This window comes from Protopterus annectens, chromosome 5.part0 (assembly GCF_019279795.1).
Source record: "Protopterus annectens isolate FY-2018-M chromosome 5.part0, PAN1.0, whole genome shotgun sequence".
NCBI classification, from domain to species: Eukaryota; Metazoa; Chordata; order Ceratodontiformes; family Protopteridae; genus Protopterus; species Protopterus annectens.
Window position 1 is genome coordinate 784,976,254 of NC_056735.1, and position 27,831 is coordinate 785,004,084.

Genomic DNA, 27,831 nt, shown 5'->3' on the forward strand with positions numbered 1-27,831 from the left:
ACACATTATTGTTCAAAACAATCTCCAATAACATAGTAATCCTTATAATGGCATTATTACTCATTCCTTTACTCAGCAGAAATAATCTCAAATAATCTAGTCCTACGTCATTGGGTATACAAGTGAATAGGGAGGCAACATCTAACGTTACTAAAATGTCTGACTGTGGTGGGTCATTATTGCCATTATAGATTGATAAGGTTTCAAGGAACTGTTTGGTGTCTCGTAAGATAGAACTGGTAGAATCTACTATAGGTCTAAGTGTCTTCTCTAAAAAAAGATGGTTTCAGTTATCCATCCTCGACCCGAAACTATTTTTTTATTCATTGTTCATGTACTATTCCAAAGTGATTTTCATGTGACAATTTTTATTGTTTTTATTGGTTGTTTTGAATATTTAAGTGGAGTAAGCACAACTGTTTTTATTAAAGTCTGATGAAGCGTTCTGAGCAACTGTTCAAGGAATAAAGAATTTTACTTCAACTCTGATTTGCAGTTTCCTGGTTGGCTTCGATTGTCTTGGAGTATCTACCTCTTTTTGTTTGGACTTTATTTTCTCTATATGAGGTGATACCTTACCCTGTTTTGTGTTCTCTTTTTCATTATATATATAGGTTTAGTTATTCGTAGATAAATATATATAATATTTTTAACTTTCATTATTTCAACATATATTTATTGATATATTTAATAATATTCACATTGAGTGTACATTAAAACAAGTTATTTCCTGTACAAAACATGGTTTTAAATGTATATTGCTCCAAAAGACATGTCATTGATGAATTATTCATGAATTTTCGGTTTTCATTGGACCTTTTGAATGGAATTGGGTGTATATATATATATATATATAAGTGATTAGTTCAATTGTTTAATTGTATAATTGTTGTCTGAAGATGTCTGAAGTGCAGACGAAAAACGCTGTATTTTAGTTTGGAGTTTAATGCTTTTTTACCAATTTATTAAACGCTTGCGATTATTTCTGGGCTGACCGGTGTTTTGCCTCCTCACAGTGCTTTTGAAAGTTTATTAGTGACATTGAAATGTGATTGAGTGTTCCTTTCATAGAAATCTGAAGATTTTGAATGAATACTACATTGAATACATGTGGGTTAGCTAAGCGTATCTTTAGAAGCTAAAGCAAAGCCTCTCAGATGTTATGAAGATTTCTGCATAAGAGAGTGGGAGTGCTGTATAAGTGTATGCAGGGTAGGATAAGTGTAAAAAAGAAGAAAACTGATAGATTTAGTATTTTCAGGTAAAGGGAAGCTTCCCCTGCACACCTTAATAATGCATGATAACCTTACCCACAATCATGCCGATATCCCAGCCCCTAACCCTGCACCTTAGAAAAAAATGGATTACAAAAGGAAAGAAAGCACAAAAATAATCTTCTTTTCAACTCCAGCTAAAAATTCAGAATGCATTTCTACATATTGATGTCTTTTTTGTTTACTATTTACATGTTTTGTATTTTAAAATGCCAGATCTCAGATCTATACTCCACTCTAAGCTTATACTTTGAGGGTGTGTAATGAGATGCAGTCATCTCACTATACTTTTTTTAAGAAAGCGGCAGTAATTTGGGCCATATATAATCTGTCTGCTAGTAACACACTTATGGTTTCATCTGTTAACATACCCATAAATATCAAGACATATAGCTGAGCCACAGGACACCTTCAGAATCCACAACAGGCCTCCGCAAAAATGGAGCAAGCTGTGGGGGGGGTGTTGGATAATAGCTGATTGGCCCAGAGTGGACACTGGGTACTGGGGATTGGACCAGTGAAATGAGGTCTGAGGGGACCAAATAATATCAAAATATATCAGTTATTTTCCATTCCAAACGAATGGACTTCACTTTTGTCAAAATAAAAGCTCATTCTTGTTGAGATGTTTCACATAATATTTATGTGTCTCAGACACACAATAAGTTTGTATGCAATTACTAAAAAAAACTTAGGCAATATTTATTTTTCCTAAAATCTCATGACTTTTCAAATTTTTTTATATTTTCTTGCAGGGCACTGCAGCCTAAACACAGATGGTCCTGCATAAAGAAGGACATTTAGCAACCCTAGGCATTTTCTTTTTGTTTATAATGATGCCTTTTATATTTATCAATTGCTTAATGTAACAACCATCCACACACATACCCTGGAGTTCAGGAACACTCTGTGCAAGAATAAAGCTATTCTTGCATGGAGTGTTCCGTGTCCATGTAAAACAGCAGCACGCCTTGCATATTCATGAAAGTGCACTACTGTATTCTCTACAGACATGATCCATGTACGAGCGCAGGGGGCATGTCCGAGCAGTACACGGACATTAAACATGCCCCCCCTGCACAGAGAAAGTGGCGTATGGCACTTTCTAAGCCATACTGGCATAATATTAGAGCTTTGCTCTAATATTATGCCAGTATTTCAGTGTCCGCAGAAACTGAAATGTAAAATTGATAATTTCAGTGTCCACAGACACTGAAATTAAAACGGTAAGAGCAAAGCAATACAGGGAGTGTGTCACAGCTTCTGCGATACACTCCCTGTATTGCTAAAGCACTACGGCACGTATTCATCCTGCAAAAGCAAGAAATTTCTGCATATGCACACATAACGGGATAAATCCCCCAAAAGTTAAAACGCACAAGCACAGCCCCACAAACACACAAAGTTGATAGAGAATATGTCATACATCAGCATGAAATACACATAGAAGCCTGAAAGCCCAATCAATGCCAGTATTTCATGAATACAGTCCCAAGTAGCTGTCAGAACAGCACAATACACACCCATATAACCTAAAAATATAATACTAATATATACTTATTTTTAATACCCTAAGGAATATGTAAGTGTAGCTAAGTTGCTGTGTACATTATGGCCATCCATGAAAATAGACAGGTGAAATTTCTAAGTCAAGATAGTGTAGTTGTTTGAGTTGCAACTTTACATCCAGGTATTCATGGTTTGACTCCCAAAACAGGCAGCTTATTTTCCCATGTGAAAGTACTTTTAGAATTATTTAAGTAAACGTAATTTATGTAGCAACTATTTTTTTGTCAACCAGGGTAGTGTAGCAGTTCCAGAAGTGAGATGTCAGTGTAGAAATGATGTGAAACCTCCATATAAACACAGGTATCTCATACAGTATAGTCACACAAGAATATAATGTAACAAAAGCACATAGGGGGATTTCATGGAAGGTAAATGGAAAATTATAATGTGTATGTAAATATTATTTTATATTATACAATGACTGGCCATTAACATACAAACACGAGTATGCTAACTGGCCAGCCCAACCACAGTGCCTGTTGTAAATCCAAGAATATAGAAACGGAAAAAGATCCAGTTGCCCAGACTTTTTCTGTTTGTATATCTCCTGTTCTTTGTTATTTATTTATTTTTTCTGCAGAGATAGCAACGGAGAAACGAAGCTGCTTTTTTTAACATATCTCACTAAGTTTTATGAGTTGAAGAACTCGTATAACAGCAAGATATCATAAAAAAATGCAAAAGAGATCTTCCTTTCAACAGAGAAAGGAAGATCTCTGTTGCTTTTCTTTATACTAGTTCTTCAACTCATATAACATACCGAGATATGATAAAAAAAGCAATGGAGATCTTCCAATCTCTGTTGCTACCTCTGCACAGCACTGATGTACTGCGCAAGCATTGGAGCACGTCCCTTATGCATGCGCAGTACATCAGAAATGCCCTAGGATACCGGAAAATCATGGAAGGCCAGCAAGGAGGCATTATACAATGACATTATTTAAGAAAGATAAGTATTGTTTTTCTTAAATAATGTCATTGTATAATAGCAATAACCCATGGCTGGGAGTGGGCAATGCTGGAGCTACCCACAGTTGGCTTTGTTTGGTCACTCGGGTTTCACCCTCATAACCAAATCACACCAACTGTGGGTAAATCCAGCATTATCTACACCCAACTGTGGGTTATTGCTTAAATATAACATTATAAGTATAATATGCTTAAATGTGCCTTAATCAGTCTGTATCCATCAGACCTTGTTCTGCCCAGCAACAAAACAGTCAACCTTGCCAAGTCTCGAACCTGGGATGCTGTCCTCTACAATCACAGCAAAATGCCACTACACCATATGAGCTGTGAGAATTTACAGTGCTTTAACAAACATATCCTGCATTCAGGTCATTTAACATTAATAAAAAAAACAGCACTCCCCAGTGTTAAACCCATGACACTACCATCAGAGGAATGTACCACTACACCATCTTTGCTATAGGAATTAATGCTGCTTTTTAAAACATATCATGCAATAGAGGCATACAACATTAGGGAGAAAGCTTTATGGAACCTTTTGTGTGTTATACATAAACATACACACACACACACACACACACACACACACACACACACACACACACACACACACACACACACATATACATATACATATATATATATATATATATATATATATATATATATATATATATATATAGGTTCATAGGTGTGTACTAGGCTAATGGCCCTGGAGCCTTTATAAGTCTAGCCCATAAGATTACCCTGGCATCATGCCACCCAACCTTAGTTTCCAGTGACTCTGTAGAGTAGAGTGACTGGAGTGATTCCCGGGGTGAATTTTCTATTTCTCATCCACTCATCAAGATTTCTCTTGAAGAGGGCTAGTGAGGTGTTCTGTTTGCCATGTATGGGAAGTCTATTCCATAGTGTGGGAAGTCTCTGTGTTATGAACCTGTCCCTCCAGCACGTTCTGTTGATTGTGGTAATGAGGATGAGGTCTCTGGAGTGTGTGGTGGGGAGGGATTGGGATTTCTTTAGATGTAGCATTTCTAACAGAGCTGGGTCAGACATGGCTTTATAAGTCAAGCAGAGATCGCCTCTAAGTAGGTGATATGAGACAGAGAATAATTGGAGTTTTTTTAGTCTGTCCATATAGGACAAGTGGTTAAGGCCTAAGATCGTCTTTGTGAGGTACTTTTGTGGCCTCTCCAGTTCTTGCAGGTGTCTAGTGAGGTACATGCTAAATGGGGCATTATACTCTGTCATTGGCCTAATGAGGGAAGAGTAGAGGGAGACAATAACCTCTTTCTTCCTGGATGTAAAACCCTTAGTAATGAGATGTGCCACAAAGGACTTTCTGACCACAGTGGCAGTGTGGTGGTCAAAAGAGAGGTTGCTATAAACCTGTGTCCCCAGATCTCTTATAATGCCTTCTGTGTTCAGCGGACTACCATTCACATGGTAGTTCATGGGAACTGGGTTTTTCCAAAAAGGGATGACAACCCATTTTTTGGCATTGCGCTTAAGGCCATGGTTCTGACACCAGTTGTTGGTCTCAATGAGGCCTTTCTGTAGGATGTCAACATCACTTGGGGAGTTAATTATGGCTCCCAACTTGCAATCATCTGCAAACTTTGTCAGCTAGAGTCCCTTCGTGTTGGACTAGACTTCTGAGAAGTAGATACCAAAGACTAGAAGAGGAGAGGACCCAGGAATGATCCCTGTGGGACTCCACTTGTGACTGGTCGACAGTCTGACTTGGAGTCAACTACTTTCACACTGTGAGTTCTATCTGTGAGCCAGTTTGCAACCCACCTAGTGATATAGGGGTTGATGCCTAGCTTAGTGAGTTTTTCCATGATTCCTGAGTGGGGAATGGTATCACAGACCTTGGCTAGATCAAGGTAGGTTGTATGAGCCACCTTGCCTTCATCCACATCTCTGGTGACTGACTCAAAGAATTTGACCAAGTTGAGCAGGCATGATCTACCCTTCACAAAACCAAACTGTGTGGGATCAGAGTTTGGAGATTCCCTATATCCTTGTTTATTAGGTCCATGATGATGCATTCCATAGCTTTGCATATCAGACTTGTTAGACTAATGGGGAGATAGTTCTCAGGGTCTGTAGTTGCTCCTCCTTTGTGGAGAGGGATGACTATAGCAGTGCACCATTCGGTAGGGAAAAAGCCTGAAGTGAGGCTGTGATTGAACAGAGCACACAGGTGAAGTGCCAGTTCACTCTGTAGTTCATGTAGAACACAGCCAGGAATATTGTCAGGTCCCATAGAAGCTGTGTTATTGGCCTTGGACAGTGCTGTTTTAACCTGTGCAGCAGTAATACTGGGTGCCTGGCAATCTACTGTTATTGTGATTGGTCCTTTGGGGGGCGAGAGGGTAAAAGTTGGCATTGAATCTGTCGGTCAGTATATTGGAAATATCTGTTGGCTCAGTATAGGAGGTACCATTGTGCAGTAGCTCAGAGCAAATCTGGGTATTGGCGTGAAGGTTCTTTACATAACTATAGAAGGCCTTGTGGTTGTCTTTACTATCTGCTGCAATTCTGTTTTCATAGTTAGCTTTAGATGATTTGATGAGGGCTCTCAACTTTTTGCTGAGGCTGATAAGGGACTTTTTCCAGTCTTGGGACTTCACATTATTCCTCATCAGTTTCCTCCTTCTGTTGTAGAGTTTGTTTATGGCAGGTGACCACCAGATTGGCTTCCTTTTTTTAGAGGAGAGCATCTTGGTTCTATTGGGTATGGCAAGATCCATGCATTTGTGTACGTGTTCGTACAGTGCATTGGTGTATGATTTGGTGGTCATGCAAATATTCTCCATTTGCATGGGTGCTGTGAAGTTAGCCACCTCTGTTATTAGGAGCCCAAAGTTAGCTTTGGAGAAGTTTTTCATGGTGGTTACCTTTGTGGGGGTGGGGAGGTTGGGAGGGATATGGATTTCCAACGTGATTAGTTTGTGGTCGGATCTAACCAACAAGGAGTTGTCTATTGGTGTAGAGCAACAGTTGTCCATGTAAGTAATGACCAGGTCAACGATGTTAGCTCTAGTGGGGGTAAGAATGAGCTGGTCCAGAGCCTTGGATTAATGAATTCCAGGAAATGTTGGGCAAGTGTATTTGTACATGAGTAGTTTTCTCAGTTAATAGAGGGGTAGTTGAAGCCATCCAGTACGAGTGTGTTAGGTTGGACCCTAATATTCTCCAGGGTGCTTAGAAACGTGGAGTGTGTGTGTCTTGGGACATGGTTGGTGACCTATAACAGGCTAGGACCTGAATCTCTGTCTTACCCAATGTTAGCTGCGCCTGAAGTTTCTCTGATGCATTATATTGGGCTACCAGTCTGGAAGTGTGTGCATCCTTTATGAATATGGAAACACCACCACCTTTGGAGCTTTGGTCCAAGTTCTGGAGCCAAGAGGTGTGGAATGAGTTATAGCTTGGTAGTGCAGGGGTGCTTTCTGCTGCCTTGAACCAGATCTCTGTTACAGCACAAATGTCAGTGTTCTCCATTTTAAGGAGTGCTTTGAGTGAGTGCATTTTGAGATTTAGACTTCTGGCATTGAGCAGCATGACCCTCAGATTGCATTTGTTTGTAGCTGTTATGGTAGCAATTTAGTCTTTGGAATACCACCTAAAAAAGGCATTATAGGGGTGGCAAGAGCCTTTGCCAGTATCTGGAGGCCCAGGGGTGACAGATGCAGGCCATATCTGGCAAAGGGTTGAGGTCTGTCAATCATGTCCTTCCAGGCAGACAGATACTGGATCCCCTTAGAATGACACCAGAAACTTAGCCAGTTGTTGAAATCAATCATTTTCTGCTTGTACTGTGGTATCATTCTGTGTGATGGTAGGATGCTGCTAAGACTAGGGTTGTTCCTGCCTGGGCTACATAATCCAAGAGCTCCTCCATGTCTCTTTTCATGTAGTCCAGGGAGGTACATCTCAGGTCATTCACACCCACATGTACAATGACAGTCATATTTGTACCTGTTGTTGAGGGACCTGAGTGTGTGTGTTATATGTTGGATCCTGCTACCTGACAGGCAGCTGACTGTTACTTTCTCTTTATATAACCTAGTGAGTGGGACATCAGTGTGCCTCACTATCGAGTCACCTATGACTAGTATATATATATATATATATATATATATATATATATATATATATATATATATATATAAAATGAAAAAGTAGAGTCATAATATAGATATACATATATAAAAATATAAAGGAAGGAAAAAATATATATATATGTGTGTGTGTGTGTGTGTGTGTGTGTGTGTGTGTGTGTGTGTGTGTGTGTGTGTGTGTGTGTGTGTGTGTGTATGTGTGTGTGTATGTATATAACATGCAGTGCAGTTATACCTCAGAACTATCCCTCTCAACCTGTTAGTGCAAGGAACCTGTACAAAGCCTGTAAAAGGGGGGGAATGGGCCGCATATACGGTCATATCTCAAAAATCACTGTTACAAATGAAGATGTGTTACAGCAACATTGTGTGTTTCAGCAGACAATTACTGAAGGATATGAAAATGTAAACTGAAATGGCATGTCATTTATTTACTGACATAAATCCTTGGATCATCACCGTGATTTACCAGACAAATAGAAATATGTTGTGGAGCTGAACAAAAGGTTTATCCAAACATCTGGACATTCAGTTAAAATTCTGGCAGTGGAGAGGTATGCTCAGAACCTCTTAGTGCAATGAATCTGGACCAAGCCTGACAAAGTGAGGGGACAAAGACCTGAAAATAGGGACATGTCTAAAATACATCAGTAGATAATCTGAGAAGGTTCATGTAGTAACTGTATGTCCTAACATATATTGACTGAATTATGACAATTCCAGGACTCAATTGCTTCTCATTAGTTACTGACCTCAGTTCTAACATAATCTCATTGAAGTGTCATGCATACATAACAGTCATGGGGACCAGACCAAAGATATCAGCCAGACAACTGGACATCCTAAAAATGTGTGTACATAACACAAATTAGGTAATCTACTGAGCAATGTCCAAACTACAATCAGACTGACATAACACTACCCAAGTCCAGCTCTGGGGCTGTACACATGCATTAGCAAATATAACAGGCACTACAGGGAGGTAGCACTAGTGGAAAACAGACACCGGTGTGAAAGTACATACCCTCAAACAAGTGCACCACAGTCACAGCGACATGCCAGTAAGCAAACTGACCACTGCAGTATAATGACTGTGTGAGCAACAAAATCTTGTTTGCCACTCACACATTACCCCTACATATACTGTCCCAAGTCACAGTGTAGTGGGAATTCTGAGGTGTTACAGGACATGTCACAGTCTGCATGTACAAACATATACAGGTGATTGTGAACCAGAAACTGGAGCAGCATGCACAGTCAGATAGAAAGGGCCCATAACACTCACATGTACCCACTCCCTACACAGCCCAAATAATATGTACACACTACACTGCTACACAATCCTGACAGTCTTTTAACAATGGGCAGACATACATAGACCTCTCAAATGTACAGTTTCCCACAGAATGTACAGGCACAGCACTCATATCTGTGACCGCTTCCTTGTTACATGTCTGGGGGGGGTCTATGACATCACTGGGATGGTAGCAGAAATGAATGCAATAAATAATGTTACTACTTAACGCCTGAACCTCTTAGTGCATGACATCTGGACAAAGCCTGACATAATTGGGGGACAGAGGCCCAAACACAGGGGTATATTGGACATATTACTGTCATAAATGCAGACAGTTGCTGGTGTTACCGGCGTTGTTGTAACATATCTTTTCTGAGGGATATGAGGTCAGTAACACCAATGGATATTAGCATTTACTGACTGCATTCCCCAGAGTATCCTACTGATTAGCCAAGGACAACAACTGTCTGGGGAACAGACCAAACATATTAGCCACAAATCTGGACATTGTCTAGGGCTCTGGACAGTGTGGAGGTATGACCGCAGTGATGTAACAGAAAGGAAATCCCCTGACAGCTGCCAAACATGTCACCCAGTACCCTATGAAGTGCAGTAAGACCAACATGACACTCCCCCACATCACCTCTGGGCAAATACCCATGTATATTCAAATATAGCATGCACTAAAGGGATTGAACTGTAGTGAAAAGCAGAGAGTTTACCTCTAGAGTAGAATGACTGTCTGAACAAACATATCCTGACTGCCAGTCATACACTACACTGACATATACTGGCCCAATTCACTGTGTACTGGGAATCCTGAGGTGTTACAGGCATTGCACAGTCAGCCCCTATAATCATACAGACCTGATATACCACCATCAGCTGTTGTACCAGCATAAAGAGTCAGATAGGCTGAGGATGTATGATGCTCACATCTGCTACTCTCCCTACCCAGCCCAACAAACATCTACACACAACACTGTTACACAATGTGGATAGACATGCATAACTGTCATATGTACAGATTGACAAAGAATTACCAGGGTGTGTATCCCAAATCCTGGCCACTGCTGCATTCCATAGCCAAGAGTCTGCCAGGTCATTGGCATGATAACTGGAGTGCAGTTGCTAATTAATGATATACCATACCTTTGCACCACATAGTGTAGGACATCTGAAAAATGCAGGATGTACTTGTGGGGCAGGAGGCTGGGAAGAGGGAAATATCACACATAATGGTGTTACAAACTGAAACAGTAACTGGTGTTTCATGTGTTGTTGTAACATAAGATCCCTGAAGGATATGATGTCCGGAACACCAAAGGATATCAACAGCTACTGACTACAATTTTCACATTATCCTACCAACCCCACAAAAACAGATGTTGTTTGAGGAACAGAACAACCATAACAGGCAAATATCTGGCCAGTCTGTGGACAACATGCCCGTTGAGAGGTATGTCAGAGGCATATCACTGTCAGATGTCAAGTCACCCAGAAAATGCATGTCCGGATGAGCCCTGTCAATCTATCAGCCTTCCATGTCTATATCAGCACTAATGACATACAATCTATATCCAATTCTGGAGCTTTGTCCCCCATGTTGTTGGGCTGTTTCCACATGTCCTGTCCTGTGAGGTATTTCCACCTACTGTCTGTGAAGCTGTAGCCCCCACACCTCCGTAATGTCCCCTGCACAGACAAGGAAAATGGACAAGGCCCACATAAAGGGCGTTCCATATGTTGGAACTATCAGCAGTGTCCAGGCCTACACCACAATGCTATGGGGCACCTACATAGCTTTATGGCCTCAGCAATACCCGACAGGAAAAAATCTACCCCCTCAAGGTAGGCTGAATGCCTATGTTGGACAGAAGCAGTACACAACTACCATCATAGATATAAATAATCATAGGGTGGGCCAGGAAGAACCAGGTGCCTCATTGGAAGCCATGTCACCTTGTTCTGCACAAGCAAATAAGGTCACAGGTGATGTACCCTAAGGCTGTCTATACATGCAAAATGGAGACATCCATCAAAGCCAATCACTAGGCCTTCCAGATGTGTGTCTGCAATTCCAGAGGCAACACACATATCTGCTCTGTAGTGGTGGTCAATAACACCACATACAGATATGTAATGGATATAGGCAACCGGCTGCAGACAGGTCAAGTGTAAACATCACCCCCCCTGTCCCCCCATAGGTACACATGTGCGTGTAGAGCACCTGCCCACCTCCCTAACGATCAGGAAGCAGGTCTGTGATGCCCTCTCAAAGGCAACACATAGAGGTCTCCATAGGCCTGATACCAATCCTGGCTGCATCCAACATGAACACAGGCATGGGCTCTCAGACCCATTCTGCAGTGTAATCAACCACAGCCTGAGCACTGGTGTCATCCCATCTGCACAGAGGATAGACAGAAAGTTGATGGAAAGCAGGTTATGTATTAGCATTAATGTTCACAAGGATACAAGTCTGAAACTGAAATGTATGCCATCATGTCATGACAGCAGTGCTCAATGACATGGCCAAAAACCTCAATACTCTACCCTTAATATAGTAATATAATATTAATATCCAATAGGCAAGAAATAAAAATATACAGCTCAAATCAACAAACCAAGATAGTGTAGTGGTCAGAGTTCCAGCTATGTACGCAGACATACAGGGTTCTAGTAATACAACAGGCAATCCAAATTTACACAGGAAAGCAGTGTTAAAAGTGCTATGTTCATATTAAAGTATGTGGTAAGTTATTTTGTCACCTAGGGTAGTGTAGCTGGTGTAACATGGATATGTCAGTGCATATAACATGTGAAAACACCCATGTATACACGTCTCATATAGTATAGTTACACCCCTTGCTACTGCAATGAAAGCACATACAGCCATGTCATGTAATGGAAATCATATACACTTACTAAATGAAGTCATTAGTGTGGTATATTATGAGAATGAAGTGTGAGCAATGGTTAGCAATGCTCAGCAGGTTTAACAACACATTTCTTTTGCCCTCATCCCTCCCTCTGGGGTTTGAGTGTCCAAATTTGCCTCCAAATTCTGTACAAATGTACAGCTGTTGCTGTATAAGAAATGAACAGATATGGACCTTCCGTACACCTGTCCTGCACATGCATAGCTATCTGTCATATTGTTCCTCTCTCTAAGTGTCCCTTTTCCACCACTTTCCTAAAATATTGCCAGCCCTGCCAAGTCTTGAACCCAGGGCCCTGTAAACAATAGTCACAGCAATGTACTACAACACCATTTGAGCAGTAGGAATTGCTGATACTTTTTCAAACATATGCTCATTCAACAGTAGGGAAAGGATTCTGTGCAATCAGTCAGGTTTTGCATTTATACATATACACATGTATATATGTATGAAGATGCATATATATGGACAAATATGTACATAATATAAATAGTGATATACATATACAATATACAGATATACACACACACACACACACACACACACACACACACACACACACACACATATATATATATATATATATATATATATATAGAGAGAGAGAGAGAGAAACTATACAGATATATAAAAAAAATATATATATATATATATATATATATAAAGAGAAACTATATAAATATATATATATATATATATATATATATATATATATATATATATATATATATACATACATATTTCTCCATATATATATATATATATATATATATATATATATATATATATATATATATATATATATATATATATATATATATATATATATATATATATGTGTGTGTGTGTGCTCATAACATGTAATGGAGTCATACCTCAGAACCATACCTACCAACCCCTTACTGCAAGAAATCTGGCCCAAGGCTATCCAGATGGGGGGACAATGGGACAAAACTAGGGACATAAGTCAAATATTGCTCTTATAAATGTAGAATGTTGCCAGGGTTTGTTTCAGCATACATGTTCTGAAGGATATGAGTCCTGAAACTGAAATGTATGTCATCATTTACTGTCAGAAATCCTCAGATCCTCACAGTGATTTACCAGGGATATGAAAAATATGCATGTGTGGAACAGACCAGAAATATGAGCAATAAACCTGGACATATTGCAACAATCCAGACAGTCCCGAGGTAGGCTCAAAACACCTTAGTGCAATGAACTTGGGCCAGGCCTGACAAAGTGGGGGGAGAAAGCCATGGAAATAGGGACATATCTGAAATACTGGAGGAGATAAGCTGAAAAAGTTGCTGCAGTAACACCCTCATGTCTGTCCTAATATATATTGACTGAAATAGCACAAGTCCAACACTCAATTACTTCCCACTAGTTAGTGACTGAAATCCTCATATCAGCCCACTGATGTGTTAGAAATACTCAACACTTATGGGGGCCAGGCAACACTACATCCTATAAATATCTGGACATAACATCACATTATGGAAACTACACTCAGCTGCTAAGCATGTCACCAAGCACTGTCCAAACTACAGTCAGACTGACACAACCCTAACCCAAATCTGTTAGGGGGAATTACACATGTATTAGCAAATGTGTGCGGCACTACAGGAATGCCACAGCACTGAAAAACAGACACCTGTGTGAAAGTGCATACCCACAAACAATTCAACTACAGCCACAGTGGCATACCAGTAAGCCAAAGAAATGGTACAGTATAAGGACTGTGTGAACAAAAACATCTCAACATGTTTGCCACTCACACACTACCCCCACATATACTGGCCCAATCCACAGTGTAGTATGATGCTTGACTGTAGTATGGGACATGTCTCAGCCTGCCCCTACAAACATATGCAGCTGATAGACCACCAGAAACAGGAGCTGCATGCACAGGCAAATAGAAAAGGAGCCATAACACATACATCCACGCCCCTCCCTACACAGGCCAAATAACTTTGACACAACACACTGCTACACAATCCAGTCTGTCAACAATTGCCAGAAATGCACAGACCACTCAACTGTACAGAGTCTCACAGAATGTGCAGGCTTTCCCCTCATATATAAGGCCTCTTCCACATAACATGTCTGGCAGTCTGATACATCACTGGGATAATGTCAGGAATGTAGCCAGTAAATAATCATATACCATACCTATCAACCTCCTACTGCATGACATCTGGATAAAGCCTGACATAATTGTGGGACAGAGGACCTAAAACAGGGGCATATCTAAAATATTTCCGCTATAAACTGAGAATGTTGCTGTTGTAACAGTGTTAGTTGTAACTTATCTTTTCTACAGATATGAGGTCAGAAACACAAATGGATGTTAGCAGTTACTGACTGCAATCCCCAGAGTATGCTACTGATTTTCCAAAGATAAAAAAATGTCTGAGGAACACAACAAACATAGGAGTCCAAATTCTGGCCATTCTGCAGGTAGCCCTACAGGTGAAAGCTATGTCAAACACATAATACTGTCAGAGTTAAAATCACCCAAAACTCCATGTCCACACAAACTCTGTTAGATTTGCATTAATCCAAATGTATAACAGCAATACTTACATGTTATCCCTATGTCTGGAACATTCTCCCCTAGTCTGTTGGCCTGTCTCCACAGATATGGTTGTAAGAGATTTTTCCAAATATCCACTGTGATGCTGTTGTTCACACACCACCATGAAGTCCTCCTCACTGGCAAGGAAAAGGCCTAATGCTCACATGACGTACTCAATGATAGGAGTGTTTTGCCATGCCATTGGCTATATGAATAGCAACACAGCTGTCCTGCATGCAATTATCAAGTGGGGGACACCAATTGATGCACAGGCCATCAGCCGCTCATGAGCATTACCTACAAAAGGCAAGCTGCTGCCTGTGCAAAACAGATGCACTCCCTACATCATTGGGAGAGAGAGAGAGAGAGAGAAAAACAGTGAAAGGAAAAATAAAAGCAAAGCAGGACATAACCAACTACACTTGAGTAAAGCAAACAGGTATGTCAAACAAGTAAGCATGTAATGAACCGCAGTAGGGGGTATGTAAGAAGGGGAAATAGGAACTCTAACATACATGTCTCAACAAGTCTTGCCCTACTTATATATTGCTGATCAGAACCTATGACCATAGCATCTGGGTCTGTCTGCAGTGACATAGATCATAGGTCAGGCCTCTGAGTCACCCCAGGAAAGGATGTCTCACATATGACTACTACTGCAGTGAGTGTTGAACAATACTGACTGTGACAATGCTAGGCCACCTACTGGGTTGTTATACATATCTATATCTTACTTGTGAATACAACCATGATATACTTTGTTGGCTCAGAAATGTGAGAGACCCATACATGGTCTTTGCATAGTAAAGTACTGTTGCACATGTGTGTGTTGAACTGCTTGTGATATACTGAGCTCATACCATTAAACTGTCCAGTGTTATGCACACTGACCATATGTGTGCCTCATATTTGTAGCCCTTTACTCATATAGTTGTGTTACATCTGGCAGATCATTGGCAAATCTGTGAAGACTGACATTACAACATCTCCTTCTTTTTTTTCTAGCTGTTCTCATTTGGGGTCGCCAAAGTGGATCATCTTTGCCATTTATGCCTGTCCTCTGCATCCTGCTGTGTCACACCAACCACCTGCATGTCCTCTATCACCACATCCAGGAACTTTATCTGAAGCCTTCCTCTTTTCCTCTCACCTGGCAGTGTCATCCTTACCATCCTTTTCCCAATATACTCAGCATCCCTCTGCAGTACATGTCCAAACTGATGTAATCTTGCCTCTCTGGCTTTGTCTCAAAACCATCTAACATGGGCTGACCCTGTCATATACACATTGCTACTCCTATCCACCCTCATCACAACCAGTGCAAAGGCTAACACCTGTAACTCTGCCATGTCCAGCTCTGACTCCTGCCTTTTTTTCGATGACACTGTCTCCAAACCATATAACATAGCTGTTTTCACTACCCTGTTGTAGACCTTCCCTTTCACTTTTACTGGTACTCATCTGTCACAAATCAGTACTGATACTCTTCTTCACCCTCTCCATCTTGCTTGTACTCTTATCCTCACCTGTCCTCCACAGTTGTCATTACTCTGAAATGTTGATCCCAATCATTTATAGTCATTCACCTTTGACAACTCTATTCCCTGCATCCTCAACATTCCACTACCCACCCTCTCATTCACACACAGATATTATGTCGTAGTCCTGCTGACCTTCATTCCTCTCCTCTCTAGAGCATATCTCCATCCATACAGGGTCTCCTACATCTGTACCCTACTCTCAGTATAGATCACAATGTCATCTGCAAACATTATAGTCAATGGGAACTCCTGTATGATCTTGTCTGTCAACCTGTCCATCACCATTGCAAATAAGAAAGGGCTCAAAGCTGATCTCTGATGTCATCCCACCTCCACCTTAAACACATCCATCACTCCCACTGCAGACCTCACTGCTGTCACACCACCCTTGTACATATCCTGTAGCAGTCTTACCTATATCTCTGCCACACATGACTTCCTCATACAATACCGCAACTCCCCTCTAGGCACCCTGTCATATGCTTTCTATATATCCAGAAAGAAACAAAGCAAGACCCTCAAGATCACATGTCCAAACTGATGTAATCTGGGTATGGTGAATCAGGAAGATCACATTAACTACAGGCAATCCAGGAACAAAACCAAAAAATCAATTTTACAAGACAAAAAACAATACTACTGTAATTTACAGACAGTAAATCAAAATAACCCTCAGAAGTTTTGGGCAGGTTTAAATAATCTACTACATCCTGGACAAACTTCAACCCCAATCCCTGCTGCTACTATTGATAAACCCCCTGAAGATGTTTCTGATAGTTTTAACCAATTCTTTACTGAGACAATTCAAGCCCTAGCTAGCCAACTACCTCCTAGCTCCCCTGGTCCTGAAAGTAGCACCCTTAGAAACCTACTTGCGTTCAGCTTCCAACCAGTCGCCACTTCACTTATCCGTACCTTGATCATAAAATTAAAACCCACTACACTTTCTGCTGATCAACTCCTGCAGTACCTACAAAAATCAGCTGATGCTATTGCTTACCCCGTCTCAATACTAATCAATCGAACCATAGTAGAAGCTAAAATTCCCACCATATGGAAAATATCCTATGTAATCCCACTTCACAAAGGAGGCAGCTCTACTGAATTCTCCAGTTATAGGTCAATAGCTATACTCTCTCCACTTGCAAAGATTATGGAAAAATGTATTCATAGACAACTCATGCACCACCTAATCCAAAATCGCCTTATGGCAGACACTCAGCATGGCTTCCGTCCTCATCACAGCACTACTTCAGCCCTCCTAGCCTTTACTAACACCATAAACCATAATTGCAACAATAATTATATATCCTCAGCCCTCTTTTTGGATCTTTTCAAGGCATTCGATATGGTTGATCACCAACTTTTAATCCACACCCTGCAAACATTCTGTCTAGATACTGGAGCCCTTCAATGGTTTCAATCCTACCTGAATGGTCAACAGCAGGCTGTCCTCTGGCAGAACAAACTCTCTAACCTTCTACCTAACACCCTCGGAGTACCACAAGGCTCTATACTAGGGCCCTTGCTGTTCTCCATCTTCATTAACGACTTTTATACTGTCATCCCAAAAGTCAGCTGTATCCAATATGCTGATGACTCTACTCTGATTTGCTCAGCCACATCTTCAGTAGAGTTATGGTCAGCTACCCAGACCACCTTTAATACAATAGAAAACTGACTTTCTGAACATCGTCTGATCCTAAATCCCAAAAAAAACTAAAATGCTGTTATTTTCACCAACACGTAGGTCTACCACTTTCACCTTTACCATAAAATCAAATGATGGCACAATAATCTCCCCTGACCCATCTACAAAACTATTAGGTGTCATCGTAGACAATAATCTCAAATTTGACCTACATGTTAACCAAACTATCAAAACCATCAATAAAAAACTAGGGTCACTTTACAGAATAAAAGCCTTCCTAACCCCTCCAGCTAAAATTGCCATAGCTCTCTCTCACCTTCTTTCAATCCTTCTGTATGCATCCCCTCTACTCTCAAATTTGAACAAGACTGTCCTTAACAAACTCTCAATTTGCTACAACCACATTGCCAGGTTTGCCACTGGGCTGCCTTTTAGGACACATCATTGCATCAATCTAAATCAGCTTGGTTGGCTTGAACTACCTAGCCTAATCCAGTATAACCAACTGATTATGGCCTATAAAATCCTCTATAATCCGGACATTACACCTGCACTTAAAAATATTATCACCCCCTATAACAATCCTAGACCACTTGATCCTCTAACAAACTACTAATTCAGACTAGCAAAATTAATAACACAGCCGGTGATTCTCTCTTTGCAAACTCTGTAAGTAGATCCTGGAACTCTCTTCCAGCTGATATTACCTTACTTTCCACCTTAGGTCAATTTAAAACTAGACTCAAACAACATTTGTCACTTAAATGGCTATGTCAATGTATCAAGCCAGGCTAACTCGAATGTGTAAAAATCTGTTAACCAGTTTACTGTGTAATTTAATTTAATCCTGACTTGTGCTCAGGACTAACTGTAACCTGTGGAACTTGTTTAACTTGCTTATTTATGTAATCTCTGTAAATAGTCTGTTTGTAATATGTAATGCTGGTATTATGTAATGCTGTATCTGCTTACCCTTGGAGCTTTTCTCCCCGGGCCTCCGCTGAAAATGGACATGCATCTAGTCGGACTATCCCGGTCAACAAATGTAAAATAAAATAAATAAATAAAATAAATAAACTCCTGACCTTCTCTGTACTACTCCATCAGCACTCTCAGGGCAAACATCACATCTGTAGTGCTCTTACATGGCATGACAACATACTGCTGACAACTACTCATCACTGTCCTGCTTAATCTAGCTTACACTACTTTTTCCCATGACTTCATGCTGTGACTGAATAATGTTATCCCTCTGTAGTTACTACAACTATGCACATCAACTTTATTCCTAAAATGTATTCAAACACTCTCTCTCCACTCCACATACAACCTTCCACTTTCCAAGATATCATTCAACAATCTGGTGAAAAACACCACTGCCATTTCCCCTAAACACCTCCATTCTACAACAGGTATGTCATGTGGACCAACAGGCTTTCCAGTATTCATCCTCTTCATCGCGATCCTTACTTCCTCCTTGGTAAGCCATTGCACTTTCTGATTCACCATACCCACATCATCCAACCATCTCTCTATCATTCTCTCCATTCATTAGACACTCAAAGTACTCTGTCCATCTGCTCAACACACTCTCCTCGCTTGTGAGTACATTTTCCTCATTATCTTTTATCACCCTTATCTGCTGCACATATTTTCTGGTTCAGTTCCTCTGTCTAGCCAACTGGCACAAGTCCTTTCATCCCTCCTTAGTGTACAACTTGTCATACAAGTCATCATATGCCTCATCCTTAGCCTTTGTCACCTCTCTTTTTGCCATGCACCTCATCTCCTTTTACTCCTGTCTACTTTCCTCATCTCTCTAACAATCCCACTCCTTCATAGTTTCATAGTTTCATAGTATAGTACTAGGCTATCTGCCCTGGGGCATTTGTAAGCCTAGCCATAGTGATGTGGCATTTGCCACCCCATGAAATGGTACAAAAATGTACAGAATAAATTTAGAATACTGTGTCTAGAAGTGACACAATGAAGGTCCCCTTATATAATAGAATTAGTTTACTGTGCCCCTGTCTAGCAGTGACACAGATGTGACCTATGGGGTAAACTTACGATCTCCCATCCACTCATCAAGATTTCTCTTGAAGAGAGTCAGTGAGGGGCTCTGCCTAATATGAACTGGGATCTTGTTCCAAAGCATGGGAAGCCTCTGGGTTATGAATCTATCCCTCCAGCATGTCCTATTCATACTTGTGCCGAGGTTTAAGTCTTTAGCTCGTGGTCCTGATGGACTTGGATTTTTGAGGTGGAGCATGTCCATCAGATCCTGATTGGACATGGCCTTGTACGTCAGGCAGAGATCATCTCTGAGCAGGCGGTATGATACTGAATAGAGCTGAAGTTTCTTTAGTCTGGCAGAATAAGACATATGTTGGAGACCGTTGATCCTCTTGGTGAGGTACTTTTGTGGTCTCTCCAGCTGTTGCAAATGCCGGGTGAGGTACATACCAAATGGGGCATTGTACTCAATCATGGGTCTGATGAGGGAGGAATATAGGGGTACAATGACATCCTTGGATCTGGATGTGAATCCCTTCATGATGAGGTGTGCAAGGTAGAATGTTTTTCTAACCACTTTGGCAACGTTGGTATCAAATGAGAGGTCACTGTCGACTTGGGTCCCTAGGTCTCTGATTACTTTTTCAGTACTCAGTGGGTTGCTGTCTATGTGATAATTTGTGGGTGCTTTGTTTTTCCCAAAGGGGATGACTATACATTTTTTGGCATTTAGTTTAAGGCAGTGACTCTGGCACCAATTGTCCGTTTCTGTGAGGCCTTTTTGTAGGATGTGTGTGTCTGCTGGTGTATTGACTATGGTGCCTAGTTTGCAGTTATCTGCGAACTTTGTCAGCCACAGCCCTCCCGTGTTTGCTTTAACATCTGAGAAATAAATGCCGAACAAGAGGGGTCCCAGGACAGATCCCTGTGGGACACCACTTGTGACTGGCTTTGAGTCTGACATTGCTCCAGCGATTTTAACTTTATGGGTTCTGCCCTTTAGCCAGTTTGCAACCCATCTAGTGACATAAGGGTTTACATTTAAGCTGTTGAGCCTATCTATGATGCCTGAGTGGGGTATTGTGTCGAAGGCCTTAGCCAAGTCCAGGTATGCTGTATGGACTGCTTTGCCCTCATCAATGGCTCTAGTGACTGTTTTGAAAAAGTCAACCAGGTTTAAAAGGCAGGATCTGCCCTTTACAAAGCCGAACTGGGTGGGGTCAAGTGTCTGTAGGTCCCCTATGCCTCTGTTTATGAGTTCCATAATGATTCTTTCCATAGCTTTGCAGACCAGGCTGGTTAAGCTTATGGGGCAGTAGTTTCCAGGGTCTGTAGAGGCACCCCCTTGTGGAGTGGGACCACTGTTGCTGTACGCCAGTGTTCAGGTACATATCCGAAGTAAGGCTAAGGTTAAATAGCATTTTTATGTGTGGGTTTAGCTCCTCTTGGAGTTCACGTAACACGCAACCCAGGATACCGTCAGGTCCCATTGATGCTGTGTTTTTTGCTTTGTTTAGGGCGGTTCTCACTTGGACATCTGAGATGACAGGAGATTACATTCAGCTGGGATAAGTATTTCTTCTTTTGGGGTGAAGGAGGGGAGAAATTTGCACTGAACCTGTCAGCCAGAATGTTGGCAATATCTGTGGGTTCAGTGTAATTTTTATTGTTGTGAACCAACTCTGAGCATATCTGAGGGTTTCTGCCCAGGTTTCTAACATAGCTGAAGAAGGCTTTGTGGTTATCTTTAGTGTCCTTAGCGATTTTTCTCTCAAAGTTGGCCTTGGATGTTTTTATGAGAGAACGTAGTTTTCTGCTAATGTTGATCAGAGATGTCTTCCCTTCATGGGATTTTGCTCTGACGTGCAGTAGCTTCCTTCTTTTGTTATACAATTTGTTTATGGCTGAGGTCCACCAGACAGGACGCTTACCTTTGGTGGAGAGGGACTTGGATTTGTTTGGGATTGCATGATCCATGCATTCTTGGAGATGTCCATAGAAAGCATTTGTGAAGGATTTGGCATCGTGGGGTGTGGTATCCACTGGCACAGTGGGCTTAAAGGATACCATCTCAGTCTTAAGAAGAGTGAAGTCTGCTTTTGAGAAGTTTTTCACTGTGGTCTTTTGTGCTGGGGGTGGAGGTGGGATATGTATATCCAGGGTGATTAGTTTGTGGTCAGATCTCACTAGTGAGGTGTATACTTCCGGTGTGGAGCATTTTGTCCCCATGTTTGTGATGATCAAGTCAAGTATATTATCTCCCCTAGTGGGAGAGGTGACTAATTGTTCCAGTGCATTTGAATTTATGAATTCTAGGAACCTTTGGGCTAGGGTATTAGGGCTAGAATAATGTACCCAATCTATGTTTGGGTAGTTGAAGTCTCCCAGTATGATGGTATTTTGTGATACATTCATATCCTCCAATGTCTTCAGGAAGGCTGAGTGGAGTTCTTGAGATTGGGAGGGTGGTCTGTAACATGCTACCAGTTGTATAGCAGTTTTGCCTATGGTTAGTTGCACCTGTATGGTCTCTGATGCTTCATGTGTTGCTACTAACCTGGAGGTGTGGGTGTCCTTGATGAATATGGACACTCCCCTCCTTTGTGGTTCGCCCGGGTTTTGGGGCGAAAAGCATGAAACGAGGTATAGCCTGGTAGTGCTGGGGTGCTCTCAGGAGCCTTGAACCAGGTTTCAGTTACTGCACAGACGTCGATGTTCTCCATGGTGAGGAGTGCATCAAGTGCCTGCATCTTGAGATTTAGACTTCTGGCGTTGAGCAGCATTACCCTTAGTTTTTTTCCATTATTGTTTTCTAAGGAGGTGGGTTTGTCTTTTGAGCCTTGCCTAAAAAGGCACTATGGGGTGGCAAGAGCCTTAGCCAATATCCGGTAGCCCAGTGGTGTCAGGTGTACGCCATCCCTTCCGCAGCAGCGTGGCTTGTCCAACATGTCATCCCAGGCAGACAGACATTGGATCCCCTTAGAATGACACCAGTACTTGAGCCAATTGTTAAAGCTGATCATCTTGTCTTTGTATTGTGGTATCATTCTTGGTGAGGGCAAGATGCTGCTCAGGGTCAGGGTCATACCAGCCTGGGCTACATAATCGGAGAGCTCCTCTATGTCTCTTTTCATGTAGTCCAGGGAGGTACGTCTCAGGTCATTCACACCAGCATGGACAATGACGGAGTCATATTTGTACTTGCTTTGGAGTGACTTGAGTGAATGTGTTATGTGGTGGATCCTAGCTCCCGATAGACAGCTCACAGTCACCTTCTCCTTATTCAGCCTGGTCAGCGGGACATCAGTGTGTCTGACTATAGAGTCACCTATTACTAGTGTATCAGGCAAGGTGTTTGATTGGTTGACACACTGATTTATTGAAGTATGTGTTGCATGTGTTTTGTTTTGAGGTGGTGGATTTTTGGGTGTCTGCTTTGGGAGCCTCTGTTGTTTTGATAAGTTTTTTGTTAGAGCCTCCGAGTATGTCTTTGTGTTTTTATGTGTTTGGTTTGCAGTTGTGGTAGGTCTATGTGGGACTGGGATTGTTGTGTGTGTGGTTACCATCTCCTCCTGTCTGGTCATGCCAGCCCTGAGTTGAGAGAGTTCAGCCTCCAGTTTGGCTATATAGTTGCATCTCTCACATGTATTTGTGTTTGTTGGGAGGAGGAGAGGGTTGTCTGTGTACATGAGACAATTGTAGCATTGTCTCAAGATATCCAGATTGACCAGCTGAACTAGAGACGACACTAGTAATCTACCACTCGACATGCTAGAACTGTATAAGGGAGTGCTGTACCTTTAAGGGAAGTGGATATTCACAGGGGTGGTAAGTAGATGTAGTGCTTTACTTAGCAGAGTGCTTACTTAGTAGAGAAGTATTGAGAACAAGTGCTAGGCTTATAATATAGTAAGTAGTCTGGTTATACTAAGAGTAGAGCTTCCTTAAGGGAAAATTTGAAGAGCAGACTTGGCGGAGCCAGAAAGAGTTTAACTTTGTTTAACCGGCGCTGCGCTATGAGCACAACTGCGCAAAGCCATGCAAATGTGGATTTTAAACAGTGAACTACAAAAGGGCTAGAAATGGTCCAAAACAACCAATTACTAATGCTTCTTGTGCTGAGGTCACTTCCTACAGGGACAGGTAGGCTGCTCAAGGCTCCCCACTCCCACTGGTGAGCAAAGAAACTTCCCTCTATCCAAGTAAGGTAATGGACAACACAGGAACTACACCACAGCCCAGAATACAGCAATGCCTGTAAACTGGTCTAAACTAGTCGAGGAAGGTGGGAAAACAAGGATTATTTTTTTGTTTCTTTGTTTTTTTGGTAGAAACACACAGAAAATGCAGAAACAGTGATAAATTAGTTACACAGGCTAGCACACTTTAGTGGGCAGCCTCCACAGTTAAATTAAACAAACAAACAACAAACTTTCGATCAAATTCGACTAAAATGTAACTTTAAGTGCAGATTTTAAAATAATGCAGCAAACAGTTAAAAACAGTTCAAGCTAGTTCAGGGTAAGCTACAGAAGCTATTCCAAGTGAAAAAAAGCAAAGATACTTAAATCCAGAAAGTAGTCACTTTTCTGAGTTCCCTGCTGCTAGGACCACTCTGCAGACCCACGAGGAGCTTCTCTGAGTAGTATAGCCAGAAAAAAATGCCCAGAGGCGGATTTTAAACAGTGAACTACAAAAGAGCTAGAAATGGTCCAAAACAACCAATTACTACTGCTTCTTGTGCTGAGGTCACTTCCTACAGGGACAGGTAGGCTGCTCAAGGCTCCCCACTCCCACTGGTGAGCAAAGAAACTTCCCTCTATCCAAGTAAGGTAATGGACAACACAGGAACTACACCACAGCCCAGAATACAGCAATGCCTGTAAACTGGTCTAAACTAGTCGAGGAAGGCGGAAAACAAGGATTATTTTTTGTTTTTTTGTTTTTTTGGTAGAAACACACAGAAAATGCAGAAACAGTGATAAATTAGTTACACAGGCTAGCACACTTTAGTGGGCAGCCTCCACAGTTAAATTAAACAAACAAACAACAAACTTTCGATCAAATTCGACTAAAATGTAACTTTAAGTGCAGATTTTAAAATAATGCAGCAAACAGTTAAAAAACAGTTCAAGCTAGTTCAGGGTAAGCTACAGAAGCTATTCCAAGTGAAAAAAGCAAAGATACTTAAATCCAGAAAGTAGTCGCTTTTCTGAGTTCCCTGCTGCTAGGACCACTCTGCAGACCCACGAGGAGCTTGTCTGAGTAGTATAGCCAGAAAAAATGCCCAGAGGCAGATTTTAAACAGTGAACTACAAAAGAGCTAGAAATGGTCCAAAACAACCAATTACTACTGCTTCTTGTGCTGAGGTCACTTCCTACAGGGACAGGTAGGCTGCTCAAGGCTCCCCACTCCCACTGGTGAGCAAAGAAACTTCCTTCTATCCAAGTAAGGTAATGGACAACACAGGAACTACACCACAGCCCAGAATACAGCAATGCCTGTAAACTGGTCTAAACTAGTCGAGGAAGGCGGGAAAACAAGGATTTTTTTTTTTGTTTTTTTGGTAGAAACACACAGAAAATGCAGAAACAGTGATAAATTAGTTACACAGGCTAGCACACTTTGTTGGGCAGCCTCCACAGTTAAATTAAACAAACAAACAACAAACTTTCGATCAAATTCGACTAAAATGTAACTTTAAGTGCAGATTTTAAAATAATGCAGCAAACAGTTAAAAAACAGTTCAAGCTAGTTCAGGGTAAGCTACAGAAGCTATTCCAAGTGAAAAAAAGCAAAGATACTTAAATCCAGAACCACAACCATGTCCATCCCCAACCTCTTTCTCTGTATACTGTTCTGTACTTCCTCAGTCCACCACCAGGTGTCCTTGTACTACTTCCTCCATCCACATGTCACACCAAGCACCTTTCTAGCCATCTCCCTTACTAGCTCTGTTGTACTTACCCAGATATTTGTTAAATCATGACTGCCACCCAGTGCCTGTCTTAACTCTTCTCTGAACTCCACCTCACAATCACCCTTTTCCAGTTCCTGCCATGTGATCCTTGGTGTTGCCCTCACACTTCTCCTCTTCTTGATCATCAGTGTCATCTTACAGACCAACAGTCTCTGCTGCCTAACTATACTGTCCCTTGTCACCACTTTACAGTCTCCAATCTCCTTCAAACTGGCCCTCCTACATTGGATATATTCCACCTGTGTTCATCTCCCTCCACTGTTGTATGTCACACTATGCTCCTCCCTCTTGTTATAGTATGTATTCACCACGACCATGTCCATCCTTTTTGAAAAATCCACTACCATCTCACCATTTGCATATCCATCACTTCCTCATCCCTTCGATTCCGTTCAACATGCCATTAAAACCTTCTGCAATCACCACTCTCTCATCCTTGGGTACAGTCATCACTACTTCATCCAACTGACTTCACATTCCTCTTACTCATCCATCGCACAACCAACCTGCGTAGCATATTTACTAACAACATTCATCATTACACAAACAATTTCCATCTTCATAAACATGACTCTATCAGAGAGTCATTTCATCCTCAAAAAAACACTCTTGGCATACGGTTCCTTCAGGATAACCCCTACCCCCTTTCTCCTCCTATCCACACCATGATAGCACAAGTTTGACCTGCCTCCAATACACCTAGACATACTCCCCTTCAATCTGGTGTCTTGTACACACAGTATATCAACCTTCCTTGTGGCCATCTTATCAGCTAGCTCTGGCTATCTCTGTCCCTATACCAGTCATACTGCCAACATTAAGGGTTCCTACCCTCACTACCACACTCCTAGACTTTCTCCTCCCTTCCTGCCATATGAGTGTTGGACATCCTCCAGGGTATGTCTGTCAATGCAAAGGCTACTGTGCTATCAAATGACTCAGGTGTGTTACAGCAATATGAAGACAGTGTCACTAATTTTGTCCCATTGCCCCCCATGTATGTGTGGCATCCTACAGATGTCCTGCTGTAACATGTGGAGAGGGATGAGTGGGCATAAAGGGTGTGAATAGAGTGTGCCATATTGGCATAGAACAGAAATGTATATCACGTATTACCTGTGCACATGTCAATATGAGTAGGTGTGTCTGCCTAACTCATAACAACAGACATGGGGTGCAAAATGCCAGTTAAATAAGCTGTACATTTTGTACGTGTGTAATGTTAGTTACTGTGCATCCAACAGAGTTCAATTTCTACAGCTATTAGTTGCTGCATTGCCCTGACACAGACATGGGTAGTAGAATAAGCATGAGTATCATGTTGACATGTTAGAGGTGTCCAACCATGTTATGAGCTTTTGTCCATGCCTACTACACACAGCCACATGACCACCAACATAGCTGTATGGACTCAGCAATATCTTGCCTGTAAAACCTGTCTCCACCAAAGTAGAGTAATCCCCTTTGCTGAACAGCAGCAATACACAAAACACGTGATTGGTTGCTATGTCAGCTATACAGGTCAGAGTAGGTACAGGCACCAGCTTGGCAGTGAGTCAACCTTTGTCTGAATGACCATATGAGGTCCTAGGTGGATTACTGTAAGGCTAACTATGAGTACAAATTGGAGAGATCTACCAATGGCAATCACAAGGCCATCTTCACATGTGTCTGCAATCTCAGAGGTGACAACACAACTCACCCTGTAATGTTGGTCAATCACACCACATAAACACACACCATAGCTGTAGGCAACCTGCTGCAGACAGGTTTAGGGCAAATATCACCCCATGGCTCACCATCAATGTAGATGGATATGCACAGCACCTGCACCCCCCCCCATCATATGGGAGCAGGTGCATACTGCCTAATCAAAG